This window comes from Candoia aspera, chromosome 5 (genome assembly GCF_035149785.1).
Source record: "Candoia aspera isolate rCanAsp1 chromosome 5, rCanAsp1.hap2, whole genome shotgun sequence".
Lineage (NCBI taxonomy): Eukaryota > Metazoa > Chordata > Lepidosauria > Squamata > Boidae > Candoia > Candoia aspera.
This window is the reverse complement of record NC_086157.1, coordinates 95,831,516-95,843,452: the sequence shown is the minus strand read 5'-3', so window position 1 is coordinate 95,843,452 and position 11,937 is coordinate 95,831,516.

The following is an 11,937-nucleotide window of genomic DNA, read 5'->3' as shown; positions in this document are numbered from 1 at the left end:
TTTAGGGAAGTGCCTCCATTGAACCAGATACTGGTTCCCCCTATGCTGTCTGGAGTCTGGCATTTCCTGTACCTCAAAGTGACTTTCCCCATCTATCATTACTGGTGCCGGCACCTTCTGCTCTGGCTGCCAGCAGTCTGATTCCTTGACTGGCTTCTGTAAGCTGCAGGGAAAGACTGGATGGATTTTACCACGGTTTTTTGGTAGTTACAGCCACACCACTACATCGTTGATTATCTTAGTGATTTGGAAGGGTCCTAAGAACTTTGGTCCTAGCTTTTTGGAGGGTTGTGAGGACTTTAAAAATTCCGTGGATAAATACACCCTGTCCCCAACATTCAGTTTCCATTTGGGGGCTCTCTTGTGATCAGCTTGTCTTTTGTATGTCTCCTTTGCGTGTTCTAGCGCCCTCTGTATTATCGGCCAGCTATGTGTTTTGCCCATTTTTTCAGTGGAACTACTGTGGGGTCAGGTGCAGGCAATTCTGGGAGCGCTACAAAATCCTGGCTGTTTACTATCTTAAACGGGGTGAATCCCGTGCTTGGATGTACTAGATTGTTAAAAGCTGCTTCAGCAAAAGGGAGTAGATCCACCCAGCTGTCCTGCTGGTAGTTTACATAGCACCTAAAGTATTGTTCTAGCATTTGGTTCAATCGTTCACAGCCACCATTTGTGGCTGCATGATGACTCGAACTCAGACCCTGCTCCACCCCCGGTGTTCTCCACACATGGCACTGAATTGAATACAGTATTTCGTCTGTAAGAAGCTGTGAAGCAGCAGAAAAGCAGTCAGATCTCGGGTGTTTCTGGAAAGCTCCAATGCATTTGAAAGTCACCCAGTTTGACTTGTTTCCTTGGAAGTAGCTCCCTGCTTTGATGCATGAATCTGCACTTAAGGAAAGGTTGGACAACTCAAATCACCCCTTCGAAGTTATGCAGCCTGGCTTCATCCTGGAATCAGTCAGTAGTCACTACTTATATGCCATTGTCGTTCAAGGAAATTCCAAGTTCATTAATGCAGCAACATTGAATACATCATTGAGTATTCAATAAATATTGAATAAACAATATTTTTGTTTATTCAATAAATAATATTGAGTATTCAATATTACTCAAATTACTCAAATTTCACTCAAATATTACTCAGATAATATTGAGTATTCAATATGTGAGTATTCAATAAATAATATTGAAAAAACAATAAAAGAGGAACAGTTTCTAGATTTTTCTCCCCCAAAAGGAGAGCATGAGATAATCTGCCAGAGTGCCAGTCTAGGCTTCCCAGTCTGGGGTGTGAGAATGAAGTGACATTATTATTTGTGAAATTGGCATAAATGGAAGAAGACAATGCAAATGTTTGTATCATTGTCAAGAAAACCACATGGATGTGTCCATGAAGTCCCCAAAAATCAAGTTTGATTTGAAGGACACTTTCCCCAAATGAAGACATATTACCATAAAATGGGAAAGGAAATCTCCAGCCTGTAGGATGTTATAATCTATCAAAAATAAGACTAAAACCTGAAACTCTCATTATTGTTTTATTCATAGGATAGATCAAGGAATTTCTATCAAGTATTCTCATTCTTCAGTTCATGCAATTATCAGTCCTCAGTCCTATTTTCTTTTCCACTCAGCTACACCATAAAAATTAAGACCATAAAAATTAACCAATTAATTATGAAATTACTTGTCATGGTCTAGAGTCCAAGAACCCTTAAGCCATAATAAATTCCTCAGCTTTTAAGGGTCAAAAGATTTCCTATTTTAGCAAGTTAGGACCTTCAGTCTGTGTATACACAAAATTAAAAGAGCCAAAAATGTTCTTACAATATTCTGATTGGAAAGTAATTATTTTTATATGACTTCTAATCCCATGGTTATAGCAGTAGAAAAGTATCTCAGAATCATTTTGATTTTAGCATTCTCTTGCAACTTTGAAAAGCAATATATTCTGCAAGATGCAGAAAATGGATGAAATTTCACAAATGTTTGCCCCTTTCTGTGCCAGTATCTGCAGCCTAATGAAGAAAGCACAGATATTTTTTCTTGCCCATTCTATTGCAGTGATGTAGCATCTCTGCAATACTTATCCAATATTGTTGAATGCAGCTTGAAATGCTGCTATGCAGTTTTTATCCAGCAGGGGCCCTTGTAGGACTATGGAAAGATTACCCCTTTCTTGGTTTTCTGGGGTTTTTTAAATTTCATTTTAGTAACAGGACACCAAGATGAATATGCAGAAAACTGAACATGATGATCAGCATTTTCATTATAAAGATATTATACTACAGTGAATGCAACTGAATAATTTACCATTCACTTTTTCTTTTCACACTGTCTCAGCAGCATTCAAAGGAACAGATGCACCCAACTCAATTTTCCGTTTTAAAATGCCTTTAGCATCTATTTCAGTCACTGCAGATAAAATGGTGTCTCTCTATTCAATGGAAAAGTTGCCAATGTTTAGATTTAATCAGACATTTGATGGAAAGTTGACTTCTCCCCAATGGCCTTTAGCCAGGATGCTACTCAAGCATCAATTCTAAGAGGATATTAAAAGGAGAGGAGGTAAAAGAAATATTTATCAACATAGGAGTGCAAATCTATGACAATTGGCTGTTCAGTGTTGAGCAATCAGCTGTTTTGATCATGATCCTAAAGAGGGGTGTCCACAGGAGGAGTCAAAAAAGTCAAGATGGTGAGCAAAACCATGCAACACACATTAAAAATGGTGCAGCTTTGATCACATCACTGTGGCCAACATCTTGACTTTTTTGACCCCCTTTGCAAAATAATCTTGGTCAAGTTCCCACTGGTACTAAGGGTCCTAGATGGTATCTGCAGATCGCTAGAGTAAAATTATTATTTTAAATGTTATTTGTTTTAAAAAATGGCTAAAATCTCATGATGCTGCCAAATCTTGCAAGAATGTGTGAGATCTCAGGGGTGGAATCACACAAATGTGATGTAATTTTAAACATTATTTTCTCTGAGATGGACAGGATTTCTGACAACCAGTTGGTTTTCCAGTGTTTATCTTTTGACCTGACACAGATTAATTCCCTCCCATTAAAAGCATGGCTTGGAAGGGAAGAAAAGATGCAAATCCCATTTTTGGCCCTTTCAACTGGCAATGTTGAGCCTTAGGCTCTCCAAGGGCTCTGACTATGAAGGTAAGGTTGATTTACTACACCACTGAATGGATTGGATTTGGTACATTGTATTGTATATGGAGACATATGCACACACAATTATGAATGTGGTGTCTATGTGCGTGAAAGACAGAGAGAAAACAAAAAGAGATATGCTGCTCTTAAGAACTTACTTGGAGCTAATTCATGCCATAAACTAGACAAAGCTTTTTTTATTTTTGGATGGCAAAATCTTGCCATGGAAGATAAATTGTAACTCTCAAATACACTGCATTACCCTAAGCCTGCCATATGACTAATTATTTTCTGGGAAATCCAGTATTTATCCTTGCAATGCCTCATCCAGCTGGCAATCTAAAAAGAACTAAACTGATTTGTATTAGTTTTTAATGAGCCTGGAGCAGCCACCAAGGAGCTTACCCCCCACCCACACCCCAAATCCTCCAACCTGCTCTTCCCTTAGGCATCTATTCATTACCACTACTCTTTCCTGGCTCTCTGTTTCTTTCCCTTCACTGGTTTGTCTTTCAACTCCTTTTGCCTCCTCTCCTGCTATCCAGCCGTCAGATTCCTTCCCCCCCACCGTCCTCCGTTGCCCCTTCCTTGCTCTCCCACCACTCTCCCCATTGGAAACCCCAGCCCCCCAGCTTACGACTCAGCCTCCTGCGTGCTGGGATCTGGCACTCTTCCTCCCTTCCGGGCCAGGCTCCAGCCTTCCTTCATTTGTTGTGGTTGCTTATTATTAATAGTTTCAAGAGGATCACAGCAAGGAGTATAAACGTTTGTGTATGACCACATGTTTGACAGTTACATTATGTACAAAGTGTATATGTGTATGTAGAGGCATCATGGGGGATAAAACAGTCAAGATGGTGCCCATGACCTTGGAACCAATATGCCCCCCTTGGGATGGGGTTCCAATCATACAGTTGTACCTGCCATTTTGACTTTAGATCCCCTCTGCGGACACCCCTGTGTGAGTTTCTGTAAGTGTGCTGGACTTTGATGGGGGAGGCCCAAGTCTCTATTTGACCACAGAGCTCACCAGGTGACTCTGATGAAGACTCCCTCCCTCTCACCTCCTCCCTCTCTCCACCCAGCCCACCTCCTATCACTATCCCGCAATAGCAATGGGATACTATTATGGGGATAAAATGAGGGAATACTGTATCCCCATGGAAAAAGGCATGATAGAAACGCAAAAATAAAGAATAAGTAAAATTCCTGTGGTGCATCATATGAGGCACAGTAAGTAAATTAACCAACCTTATACAGTATATCAAGTCTCCTCACATCAATTCTAAATGTTTATTTATTTATTCAAATGTGTCATAGCCACCCAACTCCAATGTTGTCCTGTAGAATTTAATTGGTGAAATCTTTATGTCAGGAAAGCACAGTCTTAGGCTCAGAAAGTCTTTGGTGCAGCTCTCAAAGTCCTCCAAAACGTGCCACACACCTGCCATTCATTATGTGATGGAAGGGGGAAAGTACTATGTTTGCGGGGAATAATTATATAGTGTTAACTGTACTGAGTTAATGTCATTCACTTTCAGTTTCATTAGTTCAAATGTAGACTTTGCCCTAGGTCACTTATTTTGGGACTATGGCCCTACCATGCTACTCAAACACCCAGCGCAGCAGTTGGCCTGAAAAAAATGTGCATCCCTATTTTAAATAACTGCTGCTGTGATAAAGACCAAGCTTTCTTGCTGGGCTTCTCAAACACAAGGATTATCATCAAGTGAAGCTGCTGAATGGGCAATTCTCCTTCAGATTCCAAGACAAAATAGGCTTTATTTTGGCATAGAACTACTTATGCAGGCAAATGTGGTAGCAGTGCAGGACCTCCAGGAAAGAAGCAGTCTTTTCCTGGCTACCCATCAGAAGACCAAGACAAAATACTATCCTGTCATTAGCAAATGAAAGCGATGCACATTTTTAACAACCAGATCAAAACTGAAACAAAGCTTGTAAATTACAGACTTCTAGCCATTGCCATAAAATTGTTATTTGTTGAACAGGAAAGTGTATCTCAGGAAGAGATCATAAAGTCTGGAATGAAGAACACAAGATGTTGTTTCAGCTATAAACGTGCATTTGTTTTTTGTTGTTTTTTGCTGTTGATAAAAGCTTGGCCAGTTGCTGCAACTCTGATGGATTATTTTGGGTAACACAGGTACTTAAGCATTTCTTTGTTATACTTCAACCAGCTATCTGAAGTTCATAAAGCACAGTTAAGAAAGCAAGGAAAAGAAAGGCTATTATTTTTAAGAACTGGAAATAAAAATATTGTTACTTGCAAGCTGAAAAGAAGCCAGAATAATATTTTTCTTTTGTGTAAAGGAAGAGAGAAATTAATTGGGCAACTGAATGCAGCAAAGCATCTTGGCAACAGCATTAACAGCTTCAGGGACAAAAACAATAAGGAAGGAAGTTAAACACCCATGAAACAAAGTAAGCATGATCTATCTCTTGAATTCATTGAAGACCTAATATGTTTGATACATATCCAGAATGCACTTGGGTAACTAGCTATGGGTGGACCTTGGTACACCCATGTAACAGCTCAACTACATGAACTGCACTAGTTACCGGAACACTTCCAGATGGTGGTTGTCATCTATAGGGCCAGGATATTTGTAGGACCATCGTTCTCCAATTGTTTCTGCTGTTGCATAAGATCCAGCAGGGTTGGGGTACTTTGGGTTCCATCTATGGTAGGGATAGATGGAACCTGGTGGGGATTGATTGAGGGTGGAGCTATCTGAATTTACTGAGTGCAAGAAGAAGCTGGTCTCAAGCAACATATTCCTTTTGAACCTAATGGATTTATATAAAAGAAACACTTCTACACTGTCTTGATGAAATCTTACAGTTGTTGTTTATTCTCAGAAGATGGCAACTGTGGAAATATAATTCAGTTTCAATGAAAGAAGGAACATAAACATCACTTAGAAGAGTTTCCATGAAAGTTCCTAAAATGAAATTCTTTCTGTACACTTCATTTAAAACTGGATAGCAGTTGTCTTGTATCAGGTTGCCTTATAATAAAGAAGGGGAAAGTATTAACGTAAAGCAATATCCTGCAAGGGTGAGTAACTTTTGTCTCTACAGATGTTGCCAATTTACCACTCCTGACATGCTTCACACTAGCTATGCTACTTGTTAAGTTCATGGACATCTGGAGAGCTACTAGTTGATCACCATTAATCACCAGTCCACTAATAACTGAGTATTATTTTTCCTTCCCTCCCTCCCTCCCTCCCTTTGCAACATTAAAGACAAAAATGAAAGCAAGAGAACTATGGGAGGAAAATCACTTTCATTCTCATGCTTACACTGCTCTCTTAAAAAAAAACTTTTAATCATTAACATTAAAGACACTACTTAGGACTTTTCTGGGGTTCTTAATGGATACAGTGTGCCTCCCAAAGCTTCCCATTCCTTCCACGGAAATCTCCCTGCCCCTTTAAAAAAATTGTAAAAAAAATGGCTTCAACTATTTCTTTCATTTCATTTTATATGGCCACCCATCTCGAACATATGACTCAAAGTGGCTAACAAAGAATAAAAACAAGATAAAAACATAACAAAACAATAAATAACAAACATAGGAGCCAAGATAAAACCAACAGCACAATCAACATAGCTAAGGTATGGGCTCACCCACACACCACAGGCCCCAGGCTCACCAACAAAATCAGTTTTTTAGGACCTTATGGAAGACTGATAGGGTTGAGGCAAGGCTAATCTCTGGGGAACAATGTTCCAGAAGACGGGCACCTTGACAGAAAAGGCTTCACTTAGGGACCTGCCAGATGACATCCCTATGGGTTTCTGCAGTCCTCCAGAAGGACAGAAAGCCAAATTGCAGGCCATAATTCTCAGATATTGTCCATCCTTTCTGTAGATCCTCAATCAGTGATTCATCAATACAGGAATGCATTCTAAATCTATTAATTTAATCAAGGTGGGCAATTCATTTTTTTTTCAAATGCCACCAAATTTCAGCTCTTAGCAGCCCAATCAGCAGTGGTCAATGGTGAAGGACACTAGCTGTTATAACTCAGGAACATCTGAAGGTCCAGGGTTGCTTACTGTGCTGCGACATACAAACTGAATGTTTACAAAACATTAGCGAACCAGCAAATGCATCTTGTTAGTCTTCCACCTGCAGCCATTAACTCATCTTGTGAGTAGCACAAGTTACGTGACTTCCAAACTTTGGAAAAGACCCAAAGGTCCCAAATACAGTAAAACCTTTACAGAGCTTATTTGTCACTAAACTATATTAAGGTTTAGTGTGCCATGCAAATATAAAACAATACCTCCACCAATGAATACATTGTGAGAATAATTATACATAATATCTACATTCTTCAAAGTGGATGGCTGATAGCTAAAAGCCTTCTTTAATTTTAACCATTGAAATCTGATCCTCAGTAAAGTAAGTCTGAATTGTAACATAATTTAAGGTGAGCCAAATTTTTGACACTAAATCTTTCCTTTATTGCCAATTTTGGCAACAAAACTTAATGCTGTGGGGGGAAAGGGAATGTACACAGATCTGTTTTATTTGGTAATTTCCAAACATCTGGACATCTGTTTTTAATTTACAAAATTGGATTAGATTCAGCTCATCCTAAAGACAGGGAATTTATAATCTGAATCTTGTTACAATAAATTGATCAAATAATGAACTCTGTACCGACACAGATGTTTTCTTTCAACTAGAAGTACAGAAAATGGTTGACTAGAATTAGATGGTTGAGAAACTTGACTGGCTGCTAGCTTAATGTGTGTTAATATTCTACCATAATTCAGTACAGTGTTTAAGGAAAAATGTGTTTCAAGCAAACCAATGCAGTGGCAGCTTTTTGTAGAAGTGAATATGAAGTATATAAAATATGGAGATGAGCTGTTTATCAGATTATCATTAATACAGCATTGGTAGAAAATAATTGTAAAAATCTAACAATGCTTTTCTTATTTAGGATTTATTTACTTGTTTAGGAGTTCCATTAATCTTCAGGTATTTGTTGAATAGGATGAAATTTATATTTGAGATATAAAAGGAATAGCTGCCCTTAAGACTCAGGCACTTCCACACTGCCAGGGTTTCCATACCTCAATAGAAGAGAATATGTATAGCTCAGGGTTGAACTGTGGAGTCCTTGGTGCTCTCTGAGCTTGGTTGTTTGCTTGCAGATATTTCAGTACCCAACTAGGTAACATCATCAGTTCTGGTGAGTGTGGGGTTTGCTCCCTGTTTATATGTAGTAGCTTATATACCCCAATTCCTCTAAGCAACTCAAGTTACTTCCTCTAAGTTGCTTCCTCTAAGCAACTCAAAGATGACCATTTTCAGTCCTGGTGACTTTAAATACTGAGATCATGCAAGGAACACCATGAATGCTCATCTCCAGCTGACCAACTGGAGAATACAAGACAACAAATAATCTAAACAACACTCCATCTCCAAGCTATCACAAATCGTAGAGCAAAGATCACTCTACATTAAAAAAAATTGCTAGCTATTTCAGATCCACAGTTTTAGTTGATGTTACTTGTTGATGAACATAAATAATTGGAAAAAAAAATCTGTGTGGCTACTACAAGGAAAGCTTTCCAGCTGTACTGTACAGCTTACCTTTTCTCCTGCATTTAATAGCTTCTGGAATAGTGAAATAATAGAATGTCATGCAATCCTAACCCTAACCTTCTATGATGGCTGGAACAGGGGAGAAACATTCTAAACAATGCCTACAAACAGATGTCAGGAACAGGACACTGAAATTCTTTGGAAGCAGGGTTCGGGGAAGAGAAACAGTAATAGTTGCCTTGAATCCAGGAATCGGGAGGAAGCATGAGGCAAGAGTTCCTGCCAATAGGAAAACAGATCAAATTCATCAAAATTACACAGTTGTGATGTTTAGTGCCAGTTTCAAATAAACTGCAGCAGTACCGGGGGGAGGGGTCATAGCATTGGTGCAAACCCATATGTAAAGACATCTGGAGAAACACTTTCAAATCAAAGTCTTTTTTTTCCCCGATACTGAAAAAAATTATATTGCATCCCAGACTATTGGATGACTTCCCCTAGTAGCTTCATATAGATGATAAAAATCAAGGGAGAGAGGACCAATTTCTGGGGAACTCTGTAAATCAGAGGCCACTGAGCTGACCTCATTTGCCACCGCAACAGACTGGGACTGCCCGTTGAGGATAGAGGGGAACTCCTATAAAATGGTGCCTCCTATCTCCAGTAAGATATCATGGTTGATGGTATCAAAACCAACCAAAGGTTTAAAAGGACCAGGAGAGGTACATTACATCTATCCAGGTCCCAACAAAGATCATCTAGGAGAGTGACCAAAGCCACCTCAATCCAATACCCATGCCTGAACCTTGACCGCAAAGGGTCCAGATAATCTACTTCTTCTAGGGTGGTTTCATAGTTGATCTGCCACCACTGTCTCAACAACCTTCCTCAAAAAATGAAGATTGGGGACTGGCTGGTAGTTATTTAGGACTGCAGCTCCAGGATACTGGAAGGTGTTAACAATCTCATGGATCAAGGTGGTCACTTCTCTACCTGCTTCTAGAGGACAAGCTAGACTAAACTTCCTCAAAGATCACAGGCCAAAAGGAGTCCAGATAATATGGCAAAATCAATTTAATCCATCTTTATCATCAATCAACAGTGCTTACAATTGGAAAAAAATTCTATTTTGACAAACCCAGGAGTCAGTTATACCATATAGCCTAGATATAGTGGAAATCAACTAGATTTCCTATACTTGTCCTCTATTCCCAGCTGAATGACTGCATTGCCCAACTGGGATGCTAAGCAGCTCCCATGCCAGTCTGTTTGTTTTTATTGCTGTGCAAAACTGGAAGCAATAGAAAAAGACAAAACTTTGCCCCCAAGCCAGAAAACAAACACTATTGATTATCATAAATCAATAATACCTCTCATGTGTTACTCCAGTTATCAACAGAAATAGATCTTGTGGTTTTCAGAGCTGGGAATATATATATTTTAAAAGCCAAAAGGTTTCATCATTTCAGACAATTTTTTTTAAAATCCCAACAGCTCATTATTCCTTAACTATTTTCTCTTATATTTTGTTTTAACTAGACTTGCATTGTTGATTTATATTTAGTCTACTTCTCTTCACTGGGAACCATCCAAAGCAATGCCAGGAATTAACTCCAACCTGTTTTTTCTTTTTTCTTTTAATGTCCCAAATCTCAGAGCACTACCAATTCTCATTCTCTCTCTTTCTCTTTCCTTCTCCTAAAATTCTACAGGGCAGCAGATATGACTCTAAAATCTTGTGAAATTGGCACTTATGTAATATTGCCAATTAATTTTCTAAAATATTGACTATTGGAGACTTCCGGACATAAGTTGCAGAGCTCAAGTTGCTCAGGCCTGGCCGATAGTATGCTCCTCAAAACTTTTTCATGATGATGGTCATCAAATTGGAAAATTTTGCTCTCATATATTCTGCTCGCCTGATATGTTAATTGGGATACTTTCAAAACAATGTTAGAAATTATCTACAAAATATTTCAGAGAACCAGTTTCTACTGAACTCGCAGAAATCAGAACCTGACACACACTAAATATGCAGTAAAAAGTGTGGAGAACCTGTGTACTAAATTCTTATTTCTCACCTGATGATCTGTAAATATTTCTGCAGCTAATCAATTGCCTAGTTTACGTGTAAGGCACCTGTAGGCAATGTGATTCTTCCCATCAAGCTAAGGAGGCAATGTGTATCTCAATGTCTTTCTGGTGGTTCTAATAATCAGAAATGGCATCTGCATATCCATAGTAATGCAGTGGGAAGCAATGAGACTGCTTTGCTTTTAGAAGCACAATGCGATCTTACTGCGTACAGCAGCTTCAGAAGGGTCACTTCGTAGAAGCCTTTGTCAAAGCGAAGTGCCCTGTCAGTGCTGGGCACATCCCTAGTTTATAGTTTATGGTGATGCATGAATCAAGCCATAAAGGTTACCTGAGGGGCCATTTCACCCCCATCACATTGACCCATCCCACCCAGTCAGGCAGAGAAGGCATGTTGCGGACCCCGTCTATGAAAGAATGTCAACTGGCGGAGCCCAGGAAGAGGGCCTTCTCTGTTGTTGCCCCCGCTCTATGGAAGACTCTTCCCCCAGAGGTGAGGCAGGCCCCCACTCGCCCAGCCTTCCGGAAAGGGGTGAAGACCTGGCTCTGCCATCTTGCATGGAACATGAGGAGGGGTAACCAACCCTGGGAGTGGTTAGCACTCTGAAGATGCTCCTGTAAACTAAGAACTTTTTTACCATCTACACCTTGGAACACACTATTTATTCAAGAATATTGTTTTATTGTATTGTTTTATTGTTTTATTGTATTTTAACTAGTATTTATTCTTGTTTTATTGTAAACTGCCCAGAGTCGCTCTTTGAGTGAGATGGGCAGTGACTAAATTTGAAAAATAAATAAATAAATAAAATAAAGTGAAACATAAAATGTTGAAAGACAACATCATCAATAATAATTTGCCATTCATCCACTCTGCCTTTGAAGTATCTTAGCTGCAGCCATGCCCCATTTACACCAGAATGTATATATCCAGTAGATGGTGCAACCTTCATATTGAAATGCCATTAGGCAGAAGCTCTTGGCATCCTTGGAAAATATTATAAAAGGATATCGGTGTCTTGCAAAAAATCTCCTGCATTTTTCCTACTGCTTCTCAGCCAGTTAGATGAAAGAATTTACATC